We start from the raw sequence: 14,260 nt of genomic DNA, 5'->3' as shown, positions 1-14,260 counted from the left end.
TTAATCGGGTTCAGTCTAATTTTCCTATTTCGGGTTTTTATTTTTTCAATTTTGAATACATTTTTTCAGATACACGTTGAACATTTTCTAGACAGACATTAAACATTTTTAAATGTACGTTAATTATTTGTTTAGTCCATTTTGAATGTCTTTTAAAATACAGGGTGAACTTGTTTTTATATGTTACAGACATTTTGTCAAAAATTGCATGCCCTTTTTCCATATTTCATGAATATTTTTAAATATTGTCATAATCAGTTAAAATGTGTGAACCTTTATCGAATGTGTTTAATATTTCCATGAATGGCACATATATTTTTTAAATATCATGAACACTTTTATAAACTTGTGGAAAAAAGGTTGAATGGTACAAATGTTTTTTTAAGATCCTGAACATTTTGCAAAATGTCATAAACACTTCACTAAAAATCCTTGGACTTTTTTTTAGCATGCGTGAATAAATTTGATGATATGTTTTCTCAGCTACATCCTTATACCAAGGAGAAGGCCATTTCGGTGAGAAAAGCATATGAATAAACACAAAACAACATTTTACGATCTGTTTCATCTTCCATAATTCACTATTGCCCTCTAGCAATGCCAGGAGCTACATATCTACTCTTCCTAAATAGTTGATCCCCGCCAATCCTAATTCTCTCAACATGTAGTCTTCAACCTCACCAAGCGTGCCATGTCAGCACCCACTAACACTATTTCTACATCCCCATGCAATCAACATGTATACGCTTTGTTCACACAGATTGTAAGTATGAAATATTTCTGCACTAAAAGTAGTAGCTTTTTATTTAGATCATTTTCTTCATAAATATTTCATCTTAAATTAATATTTAAATTCCCACCGCAACCACTACGTGAAACAACTAATTTGCCGTCATGTGGTGTCTTTGCTGTCAGCTTTTCGTCGGGCAGACGGCAGAGAAAGGGTTTGCCGTCAATAGCAAACAGCAAAGAAAAACTGACGGCAAAATAGACTTTGCCGTCTACAAAGAAAAACACAGATGAACAAAGAGCTAAATTCGCCATCAGCAAAAACAAGAGAGATGACAAAGGTACTTTGCCGTCTGCGTTTTTAAGTACACACGGCAAAGAGCTCACTTTGCCATCTATTATAAAAAACACAGACGGCAAAACTGTAATGACTGACGGCAAAATCTTTGCCGTCAGCCCGACAAAAGGCTGACGGAAAAGTACCCCTTTGTCGCCTAATTGTTGCCATCTAACTTCGCCGTCAGCTGGCTGACGGCAAAATCTTTGCCGCCAGTAATTCATCCTTTGCCGTCTTTACTTCCCTGACAGCAAATTAGTTGTTTCCCATAGTGAACGCGTGGGGAAATCACTTACTTTCAGTCTGTAGCCTAACACATGGATCTGTTGGGGAACGTAGTAATTTCAAAAAAATTCATACGCACACGCAAGATCACGGTGATGCATAGCAACGAGAGGGGAGAGTGTTGTCCATGTACCCTCGTAGACCGAAAATGGAAGCGTTATGACAACGCGGTTGATGTAGTCGTACGTCTTCACGATCGACCGATCCTAGTACCGAACGTACGACACCTCCGTGATCTGCACATGTTCAGCTTGGTGACGTCCCACGAACTCCAATCCAACAAAGTGTCGAGGGAGAGTTTCGTCAGCACGACGGCGTGATGACGGTGACGATGATGCTACCGACGCAGGGCTTCACCTAAGCACCGCAACTATATAACCGAGGTGGATTATGGTGGAGGGGGGCACCGCACACGGCTAAGAGAGATCAATGATCAACTTGTGTGTTCTAGGGTGCCCCCTGCCCCCGTATATAAAGGAGCAAGGGGGAGGCCGGCCTGGCCTTGGGGCGCACCAAGGAGAGGGGGAGTCCTCCTCCTAATGGGAGTAGGACTCCCCTTTCCTAGTCCAACTAGGAAGGAGGAAGTGGGAAGGAAGGAGAGGGAGAGAGGGAGGAAAGAGGGGGCGCCGCCCCCCTCCTTGTCCAATTCAGACTCCCAAGGGGGGGGGGCAGCCCCAGGGCCTCTCCTTTCTCTCCCACAAGGCCCATGTTGGCCCATTACATCCCCCGGAGGTTCCGATAACCTCCCGACACTCCGATAAATATCCGGTGACCCCCGGAACTCATCCGGTGTTCGAATATAGTCGTCCAATATATCAATCTTTATGTCTCGACCATTTCGAGACTCCTCGTCATGTCCCTGATCATATCCGGGAGTCCGAACTACCTTCGGTACATAAAAACACATAAACTCATAATATCGATCGTCACCGAACGTTAAGCGTGCGGACCCTACGGGTTCAAGAACTATGTAGACATGACCGAGACATATCTCCGGCTAATAACCAATAGCGGAACCTGGATGCTCATATCAGCTCTCACATATTCTACAAAGATCTTTATCGGTCAAACCGCATAACAACATACGTTGTTCCCTTTGTCATCGGTATGTTACTTGCCCGAGATTCGATCGTCGGTATCTCAATACCTAGTTCTATCTCGTTACGGCAAGTCTCTTTACTCGTTCCGTAATGCTTCATCCCGCAACTAACTCATTAGTCACATTGCTTGCAAGGCTTATAGTGATGTGCATTACCGAGAGGGCCCAAAGATACCTCTCCGACAATCGGAGTGACAAATCCTAATCTTGATCTATGCCAACTCAACAAGTACCATTGGAGATACCTGTAGAGCACCTTTATAATCACCCAGTTACGTTGTGACGTTTGGTAGCACACAAAGCATTCCTTTGATATTCGGGAGTTGCATAATCTCATAGTCATAGGAACATGTATAAGTCATGAAGAAAGCAATAGCAACATACTAAACGATCAAGTACTAAGCTAACGGAATGGGTCAATGATATGTCTCCAACGTATCTATAATTTTTTATTGTTCCGTGCTATTATATTACCCGTTTTGGATGTTTATGGGCTTTAATTTACACTTTTATATCATTTTTGGGACTAACCTACTAACCGGAGGCCCAACCCGAATTGCTGTTTTTTTGCTTATTTCAGTATATCGAAGAAAAGGAATATCAAACGGAGTCCAAATGCGATGAAACCTTCGGGAACGATCTTTTTGGAACAAATGCCAACCGGGAGACTTGGAGTGGACGTCAAGCAACAAGCGAGGCGGCCACGAGGGTGCCCGGAGCGCCCCCTAGGGCTGGGCACGCCCCCCACCCTCGTGGGCCCCTCGATCGTCCACCGACGTACTTCTTCCTCCTATATATACACCCGTACCCTGAAACCATCAGAGGCGACCATGAAAACCTAATTCCACCGCCGCAACCTTCTGTATTCGCGAGATCCCATCTTGGAGCCGTCGCCGGCGCTCTGCCGGAGGGGGAATCCACCATGGAGGGCCTCTACATCATCTATAAGGCCTCTCCGTGTGAGTAGTTTACCACAGACCTTCAGGTCCATAGTTATTAGCTAGTTGGCTTCTTCTCTCTCTTTGATTCTCAATACAAAGTTCTCCTTCCTCTTCTTGGAGCTCTCTTCGATGTAACTCTTTTTGCGCTGTGTTTGTCGAGATCCGATGAATTGTGGGTTTATGACCAAGTTTATCTATGAGAAATATTCGAATCTCCTCTGAATTCTTTTATGTGTGATTAAGTTATCTTTGCAAGTCTCTTCGAATTATCAGTTTGGTTCGGCCTACTAGATTGATCTTTCTTGCCATGGGAGAAGTGCTTAGCTTTGGGTTCAATCTTGCGGTGTCCTTTCCCAGTGATAGTAGGGGCAGGAAGGCACGTATTGTATTGTTGCCATCGAGGATAAAAAGATGGGGTTTATATCATATTGCATGAGTTTATCCCTCTACATCATGTCATCTTTCTTAATGCGTTACCCTGTTCTTCATGAACTTAATATTCTAGATGCATGCTGGATATCGGTCGATGTGTGGAGTAATACTAGTAGATGCAGAATCGTTTTGGTCTACTTGTCACGGACGTGATGCCTATATACATGATCATGCCTAGATAATCTCATAACTATGCACTTTTCTATCAATTGCTCGACAGTAATTTGTTCACCCACCTTAATAATTATGCTATCTTGAGAGAAGCCACTAATGAAACCTATGGCCCTCGGGTCTATCTCTTATCATATGAGATTTCAATCTACTTTTATTTGCATCTTTACTTTTCCAATCTATATCATAAAATACGAAAAATATATTTATCTTATCATATTATCTCTATCAGATCTCACTTTCGCAAGTGGTCGTGAAGGGATCGACAAACCCTTTATCGCATTGGTTGCGAGGTTCTTGTTTGTTTGTGTAGGTGCAATGGACTTTTGAGGAGCCTCCTACTGGATTGATACCTTGGTTCTCAAAAACTGAGGGAAATACTTACTCTACTGTGCTGCATCACCCTTTCCTCTTTAAGGAAAACCAACGCAAGCTCAAGACATAGCAAGAAGGATTTCTGGCGCCGTTACCGGGGAGGTCTTCGCTCAAGTCACGACATACCAAGTACCCATCACAAACTCATCTCCCTCGCATTTACATTATTTGCCATTTGCCTCTCGTTTTCCTGTCCCCCACTTCACCCTTGCCGTTTTATTCGCCCTCTCTTTCCCAATCTCCTCTCTCTTTCGCTTGCCTTTTTGTTTGCTTGTGCGTTGGATTGCTGGTCGCGATGGCGCAAGATAATAACAAATTGTGTGACTTTTCCAATACCAATAATAATAATTTCCTTAGTACTCCAATTGATCCTCTTAATGATGTTGAGTCTTGTGAAATCAATGCTTCTTTGCTAAATCTTGTTATGAAAGATCAATTCTCCGGCCTTCCTAGTGAAGATGCCGCTACCCATCTAAACAACTTTGTTGAATTGTGTGAGATGCAAAAGAAGAAAGATACGGACAATGATATTGTTAAATTGAAGTTATTTTCGTTTTCACTTAGAGATCGTGCTAAAATTTGATTTTCGTCTTTGCCTAAAAATAGTATTGATTCATGGAATAAGTGCAAAGATGCCTTTATCTGTAAGTATTTTTCCTCCCTCTAAGATCATCTCTCTTAGGAACGATATTATGAATTTTAAACAACTTGATCATGAGCATGTTGCCCAATCTTGTGAAAGAATGAAATTGATGATTCGCAATTGCCCTACTCATGGTTTGAATTTATGGATGATCATACAAAATTTTTATGCTGGATTGAATTTTGCTTCTAGAAACCTTTTAGATTCGGCCACGGGAGGCACGTTTATGGAAATCACCTTAGGAGAAGCTACTAATCTCCTTGATAATATTATGGCTAATTATTCTCAATGGCACACCGAAAGATCTACTAGTAAAAAATGCATGCTATAGAAGAAATTGATGTTTTGAGTGGAAAGATGGATGAACTTATGAAATTGTTTGCTACTAAGAGTGCTCCTATTGATCCTAATGATATGCCTTTGTCTACTTTGATTGAGAATAATAATGAATCTATGGATGTGAATTTTGTTGGTAGGAATAATTTTGGTAACAATGCTTATAGAGGAACCTTTAATCCTAGACCATTCCTTAGTAATCCCTCTAATAATTATGGAAATTCCCACAATAATTCTTATGGAAATTTTAATAAGATGTCCTCTGATTTTGAAAATAGTGTGAAAGAATTTATGGTTTCTCTAAAGAATTTTAATGCCTTGCTTGAAGAAAAATTGCTTAAAGTTGATGATTTGGCTAGGAACGTTGATAGACTTTCGCTTGATGTTGATTCTTTGAAACTTAGATCTACTCCTCCTAATAATGATATCAATGAGTCTCTCAAAGCTATGATAATTTCCATTGATGAGTGCAAGGAAAGAACCACTAGATTGCATGCCAAGAAAGATTGCTTTGTGAAGGCGTGTCTTCTAGTTTCCATGAAAATAATGATGAAGATCTAAAAGTTATTGATGTGTCCCCTATTAAATCTTTGTTTTGCAATATGAATCTTAATAATGATGGGACTGGAGATGAGTCAAATTTAGTTAAAAGGCGTCCCAATGATTCAGAGTTTTTAGATCTTGATGCTAAATTTGGTAAAAGTGGGATTGGAGAGGTCAAAACTTTACATAGTGATGAACCCACTACTTTGGATTTCAAGGAATTTAATTATGATAATTGTTATTTAATAGATTGTATTTCCTTGTTGCAATCTGTGTTGAATTCTCCTCATGCTTATAGTCAAAATAAAGCCTTTACCAAACATATTGTTGACGCCTTGATGCAATCTTACGATGAAAAACTTAATTTGGAAGTTTCTATAACTAGAAAACTTAATGATGAGTGGGAACCTACTATAAATATTAAAATTAAAGATCATGAGTGTTATGCTTTGTGTGATTTGGGTATTAGTGTTTCCACAATTCCGAAAACTTTATGTGATATTCTAGGTTTCCATGGTCTTGACGATTGCTCTTTAAATTTCCACCTTGCGGATTCCACCATTAAAAAGCCTATGGGAAGGATCAATGATGTTCTTATTGTTGCAAATAGGAACTATGTGCCCGTAGATTTTATCGTTCTTGACATAGATTGCAATCTTTCATGTCCTATTATTCTTGGTAGACCTTTCCTTAGAACGATTGGTGCGATTATTGATATGAAGGAAGGGAATATTAGATTCCAGTTTCCATTAAGGAAAGGCATGGAGCAGTTTCCAAGAAAGAAAGTCAAATTACCTTATGAATCTATCATGCGAGCTACTTTGAATCAAGTGCCAAAGATGGCACTACTTAGATCTATCCTCGCTTTTATGCCTAGCTTGGGGCGTTAAACAATAGCACTTGTTGAGAGGCAACCCAATTTTATTTTAGTTTTTTTGTTTTTGATTCTGTTTAGTAATAAATTTTTCATCTACTTTCTATTTATATGTGTTTTATTGTTTTAATTAGTGTTTGTGCCAAGTAGAACCTATAGGATAACCTATGGTAAGAGTTAATTTGATTCTGCTGAAAAACAGAAACTTTGCGCTCACGAGAAAAAAATCAATAAATCACAGAAACGTGCTTTTGCGTTGATTCTTTTTTCTGTAGATCAATAGACAAATTTCCTAGGGATTCCTATTTTGGTAGGACTTTTAAGGGTCTAGAAGTATTCGAAAGTTACAGATTGCTACAGACTGTTCTGTTTTTGACAGATTCTGCTTTTAGTGTGTTTATTGCTTATTTTGATGTATCTATGGCTAGTATGTAGGGGTATGAACCATAGAGAAGTTGGAATACAGTAGGTTTAACACCAATATAAATAAATAATGAGTTCATTAAAGTACCTTATCTGGTGGTTTTTCTTTCTTGCACTAACAGAGCTTATGAGATTTCCTGTTGAGTTTTGTGTTGTCAAGTTTTCATGTTTTGGGTAAAGATTTGATGGACTATGGAATAAAGGGTGTCAAAATCCGAAGCTTGGGGATGCCCATGGCACCCCAAGATATTCAAGGATAACCAAAATCCTAAGCTTGGCAATGCCCCATAAGGCATCCCCTCTTTCGTCTTCGTCTATCGGTAACTTTACTTGGAGCTATATTTTTATTCGCCACATGATATGTGTTTTGCTTGGAGCGTCGTGTATGATATTAGTCTTTGATTTTTAGTTTACCACAATCATCCTTGCTGTACACACCTACTGGGAGAGAAATAATTAATTTGAAATTTATTATAATACTCTATGTGCTTCACTTATATATTTTGAGCTAGATAATTTTTGCTCTAGTGCTTCACTTATATCTTTTAGAGCACGGCGGCGGCTTAATTTTGTAGAAATTGTTGATCTCTCTTGCTTCACTTATATTATTTTTAGAGTCTCTCAGAACAGCATGGTATTTTCTATGGTTATAAAATTGGTCCTAGAATGATGGGCATCCAAGTTGGGTATAATAAAAACTATCACAGAAAGTGAATTGGGTGCTATGATCAATTTGATACTTGATAATTGTTTTGAGATATAGAGGTGGTGATATTAGAGTCATGCTAGTTGGGTAATTTTGAATTTAAAGAATACTTGTGTTGAAGTTTCTGATTCCCGTAGCATGCACGTATGGTAAACCGCTTTGTGATGAAGTTGGAGCATAATTTTATTTATCGATTGTCTTCCTTATGAGTGGCGGTCGGGGACGAGCGATGGTATTTTCCTACGAATCTATCCCCCTAGGAGCATACACGTAGTGCTTGGTTTTTGATTACTTGTAGATTTTTGCAATAAGTATATTAGTTCTTTATGACTAATGTTGAGTCCATGGATTATACGCACTCTCACCCTTCCACCATTGCTAGCCTCTCTTGTGCCGCACAACTTTCGCCGGTACCATACACCCACCATATACCTTCCTCAAAACATCCCCATACCTACCTATTATGGCATTTCCATAGCCATTCCGAGATATATTGCCATGCAACTTTCCACCGTTCCGTTTATTATGACACGCATCATGATTGTCATATTGCTCTTTGCATGATCATGTAGTTGACATTGTATTTGTGGCAAAGCCACCTCATAATTTTTCATACATGTCACTCTTGATTCATTGCATATCCCGATACACCGCCGGAGGCATCCATATAGAGTCATATCTTGTTCTAAGTATCGAGTTGTAATTTTGAGTTGTAAATAAATAAAAAGTGTGATGATCTTCATTATTAGAGCATTGTCCCAGTGAGGAAAGGACGATGGAGACTATGATTTCCCCACAAGTCGGGATGAGATTTCGGACATCAAATAAAAAAAGGAGAACAAAGAAATGAAAAAAAGGAAGGCCAAAGAAAAAAAGAAATAAAAAAAGAAGAAAAAATTGAGAGAAAAAGAGAGAAGGGACAATGCTACTATCCATTTTACCACACTTGTGCTTCAAAGTAGCACCATGATCTTCATGATAGAGAGTCTCCTATGTTGTCACTTTCATATACTAGTGGGAATTTTTCATTATAGAACTTGGCTTGTATATTCCAATGATGGGCTTCCTCAAAATGCCCTAGGTCTTCGTGAGCAAGCAAGTTGGATGCACACCCACTTAGTTTCTTTTGTTGAGCTTTCATACATTTATAGCTCTTGTGCATCCATTGCATGGCAATCACTACTCACTCACATTGATATCTATTAATGGGCATATCCATAGCCCGTTGATACGCCTAGTTGATGTGAGACTATCTTCTCCTTTTTTGTCTTCTCCACAACCACCATTCTATTCCACATATAGTGCTATGTCCATGGCTCACACTCATGTATTTCATGAAAATTGAAATTTTTGAGATTACTAAAGTATGAAATAATTGCTTGGCTTGTCATCGGGGTTGTGCATGATTAAATACTTTGTGTGATGAAGATAGAGCAACAGCCAGACTATATGATTTTGTAGGGATAACCTTCTTTAGCCAAGTTATTTTGAGAAGACATGATTGCTTTATTAGTATGCTTGAAGTATTACTATTTCTTATGTCAATATGAACTTTTGTTTTGAATCATTTGGATCTGAACATTCATGCCACAATAAAGAAAATTACATTGAGAAATATGCTAGGTAGCATTCCACATCAAAAATTCTGTTTTTATCATTTACCTATTCGAGGACGAGCAGGAATTAAGCTTGGGGAGGCTAGATACTTCTCCAACGTATCTATAATTTGTAATTGTTCCATGCTATTATATTACCCGTTTTGGATGTTTATGGGCTTTACTTTACACTTTTATATCATTTTTGGGACTAACCTACTAACCGGAGGCCCAGCCCGAATTGCTGTTTTTTTTTGCCTATTTCAGTATATCGAAGAAAAAAGGAATATCAAACAGAGACCAAACGCAATGAAACCTTCGGGAACGATATTTTTGGAACAAATGACAACCGGGAGACTTGGAGTGGACGTCAAGAAACAAGCAAGGCGGCCACGAGGGTGCCCGGCGTGCCCCCTAGGGTTGGGCGCGCCCCCACACTCATGGGACCCTCGATCGTCCACCGACGTACTTCTTCCTCCTATATATACACCCGTACCCTGAACCCATCAGAGGCGACCACGAAAACCTAATTCCACCGCCGCAACCTTTTGTATCCATGAGATCCCATCTTGGAGCCGTCGCCGGCGCTCTGCCGGAGGGGGAATCCACCATGGAGGGCCTCTACATCATCTCCAAGTCCTCTCCGATGAGTTGTGAGTAGTTTACCACAGACCTTCGGGTCCATAGTTATTAGTTAGATGGCTTCTTCTATCTCTTTGATTCTCAATACAAAGTTCTCCTTCCTATTCTTGGAGATCTATTCGATGTAACTCTTTTTGCGGTATGTTTGTCGAGATCCGATGAATTGTGGGTTTATGATCAAGTTTATCTATGAGAAATATTCGAATATCCTCTGAATTCTTTTATGTGTGATTAAGTTATCTTTGCAAGTCTCTCCGAATTATCAGTTTGGTTTGGCCTACTAGATTGATCTTTCTTGCCATGGGAGAAGTGCTTAGCTTTGGGTTCAATCTTGCGGTGTCCTTTCCCAGTGACAGTAGGGGCAGCAAGGCACGTATTGTATTGTTGCCATCGAGGATAAAAAGATGGGGTTTATATCATATTGCATGAGTTTATCCCTCTACATCATGTCATCTTTCTTAATGCGTTACTCTATTCTTCATGGACTTAATACTCTAGATGCATGCTGGATATCGGTCGATGTTTGGAGTAATACTAGTAGATGCAGAATCGTTTTGGTCTACTTGTCATGGACGTGATGCCTATATACATGATCATGCCTAGATAATCTCATAACTATGCGCTTTTCTATCAATTGCTCGACAGTAATTTGTTCACCCACCTTAATAATTATGCTATCTTGAGAGAAGCCACTAATGAAACCTATGGCCCCCGGGTCTATCTCTTCTCATATGAGCTTTCAATCTACTTTTATTTGCATCTTTAATTTTCCAATCTATATCATAAAATACCAAAAATATATTTATCTTATCATATTATCTCTATCAGATCTCACTTTCGCAAGTGGTCGTGAAGGGATCGACAACCCCTTTATCGCCTTGGTTGCGAGGTTCTTGTTTGTTTGTGTAGGTGCAATGGACTTTTGAGGAGCCTCCTACTGGATTGATACCTTGGTTCTCAAAAACTGAGGGAAATACTTACGCTACTGTGCTGCATCACCCTTTCCTCTTTAAGGAAAACCAACGCAAGCTCAAGACATAGCAAGAAGGATTTCATACACCGGAAGTGTTTTGAATGGTTTCGGGTAAAAACGGAGTGCCGGAGGGGTTAGCGGAACCCCCCGGGGGAACTAATGGGCCCTCGTGGGCCTTAGTGGAGAGAGAGGAGGGCGGCCAGGGCTGGCCACGCCCCCTCCCCCCCTTGGCAGTCCGAATTGGATAAGGGACGGGGGGCGGCTCCCCCTTTCCTACTCCCTCTGCCTCTCCTTCCTTCCCCCTCTCTTGTGGAGGAATCCTACTAGGACTAGTATTCCTAGTAGACTCCCTCTCCTTGGGTGCGCCCCTAGGGCCGGCCGTCCTCCCCCTTCCCCCTTTATATACGGGGCAGGGGGCACCCTAGAACACACAAGTTTCTCTTAACCGTGTGCGGTGCCCCTCTCCACAGTTACACACCTTGATCATACCATTGTATTGCTTAGGCGAAGCCCTGCGCCGGTAGCATCATCATCACCGCTGCCACGCCGTCGTGCTGATGGAACTCACCCTCGTCCTCAACTGGATCAATAGCACGAGGGCCGTCATCGAGATGAACATGTGCTGAACGCAGAGGTGTCGTATGTTCGGTACTTGGATCGGTTGGATCACGAAGATGTTCGACTACATCAACCGCTTTACTAAACGTTTCCGCTTTCGGTCTACGAGGGTACGTGGACACACTCTCCCCTCTCGTTGCTATGCATCACATAGATAGATCTTGTGTGATCATAGGAAAACTTTGAAATGCTACATTCCCCAACAGTGGCATCCGAGCCAGATCTATGCATAGATGTTATATGCACGAGTAGAACATAAAGAATTGTGGGCGATAATAGTCATACTGCATACCACCAACGTCTTACTTTGATTTCGTGGTATCGTTGGATAAAGCGGCCCGGACCGACATTACATGACCGCGTTCATGAGACTGGTTCTACCGACGTGCTTTGCACATAGGTGGTTGGCGGGTGTCAGTTTCTCCAACTTTAGTTGAATCGAGTTTGACTATGGTCGGTCCTTGTTGAAGGTTAAAACAACACACTTGATGAAAAATTGTTGTGGTTTTGATGCGTAGGTAAGAATGGTTCTTGCTAGAAGCCCGTAGCAGCCACGTAAAATTTGCAACAACAAAGTAGAGGACGTCTAACTTGTTTTTGAAGGGCTTGTTGTGATGTGATATGGTCAAGACATGATGTGTTGTATGAGATGATCATGTTTTGTAATAGAGTTATCGGCAACTGGTAGGAGCCATATGGTTGTCGCTTTATTGTATGAAATGCAATCACCATGTAATTGCTTTACTTTATCTCTAAGCGGTAGCGATAGTTGTAGAAGCAATAGTTGGCGAGACGACAACAATGATACGATGGAGATCAAGGTGTCATGCCGGTGACGATGGAGATCATGGCGATGCTTCGGTGATGGAGATCATGAGCACAAGACGATGATGGCCATATCATGTCACATATTTTGATTGCATGTGATGTTTATCTTTTATGCATCTTATTTTGCTTAGTACGGCGGTAGCATTATAAGATGATCCCTTACTAAATTTCAAGGTGCAAGTGTTCTCCCTGAGTATGCACCGTTGCTACAGTTCGTCATGCCGAGACACCACATGATGATCGGGTGTGATAAGCTCTACGTTCACATACAATGGGTGCAAGCCAGTTTTGCACGTGCAGAATACTCGGGTTAAACTTGATGAGCCTAGCATATGCAGATATGGCCTCGAAATACTGAGTCCGAAAGGTCGAACGTGAATCATATAGTGGATATGATCAACATAGTGATATTCACCATTGAAAACTACTCCATCTCACATGATGATCGGACATGGTTTAGTTGATTTGGATCATGTGATCATTTAGATGACTAGAGGGATGTCTATATAAGTGGGAGTCCTTAAGTAATATGATTAATTGAACTTTAATTTATCATGAACTTAGTCCTGATAGTTATTTTGCATGTCTATGTTATTGTAGATCAATGGCTCGTGTTACCGTTCCTTTGAATTTTAATTTGTTCCTAGAGAAAGCTAAGTTGAAAGATGATGGTAGCAACTACACGGACTGGGTTCGTAACTTGAGGATTATCCTCATTGCTGCACAGAAGAATTACGTCCTGGAAGCACCGCTAGGTGCAAGGCCTGCGGCAGACGCAACTGTGGACGTTAGGAATGTCTGGCAGAGCAAAGCTAATGACTACTCGATAGTTCAGTGTGCCATGCTCTACGGCTTAGAATCGGGCCTTCAAAGACGTTTTGAACGTCATGAAGCATATGAGATGTTCGAAGAGTTGAAGTTAATATTTCAAGCAAATGCCCGAGTTGAGAGATATGAAGTCTCCAACAAGTTGTACAGCTGCAAAATAGAGGAGAATAGTTTTGTCAGTGAACATATAATCAGAATGTCTGGGTACCATAACCAGTTGACTCAGCTAGGAGTTAATCTTCCTGATGATAGTGTCATTGACAGAGTTCTTCAATCACTGCCACCAAGCTGTAAAGGCTTCGTGATGAACTATAATATGCAAGGGATGAACAAGACGATTACCGAGCTCTTCACAATGCTAAAGGCTGCAGAGGTAGAAATCAAGAAGGAGTATCAAGTGTTGATGGTCAACAAGACCACTAGTTTCAAGAAAAAGGGCGAAGGAAAGAAGGGGAACTTCAAGAAGAACGTCAAGAAAGTTGCTGCTTAGGAGAAGAAACCCAAGTCTGGACCTAAGCTTGAAACTGAGTGCTTCTACTGCAAAGGGACTGGTAACTGGAAGCGGAACTGCTCCAAGTATTTGGCGGATAAGAAGGATGGCAAAGTTAAAGGTATATTTGATATACATGTTATTGATATGTACCTTACTAATGCTCTTAGTAGCGCCTGAGTATTTGATACTGGTTCTGTTGCTCATATTTGTAACTCGAAATAGGGGCTACAGATTAAATGAAGATTGGCTAAGGACAAGGCGACAATGCGCATCGGAAATGTTTCCAAGGTCAATGTGATCATCGTCGGCACGCTACCTCTACATCTACCTTCGGGATTAGTTTTAGACCTGAATAATTGTTATTTGGTGCCAGCGTTGAGCATGAACAT

This window comes from Triticum aestivum, chromosome 4B (genome assembly GCF_018294505.1).
Source record: "Triticum aestivum cultivar Chinese Spring chromosome 4B, IWGSC CS RefSeq v2.1, whole genome shotgun sequence".
In the NCBI taxonomy this organism is placed as follows: Eukaryota; Viridiplantae; Streptophyta; class Magnoliopsida; order Poales; family Poaceae; genus Triticum; species Triticum aestivum.
The sequence above is the reverse complement of the archived record's forward strand: the minus strand, read 5'-3'. Positions refer to the sequence as shown.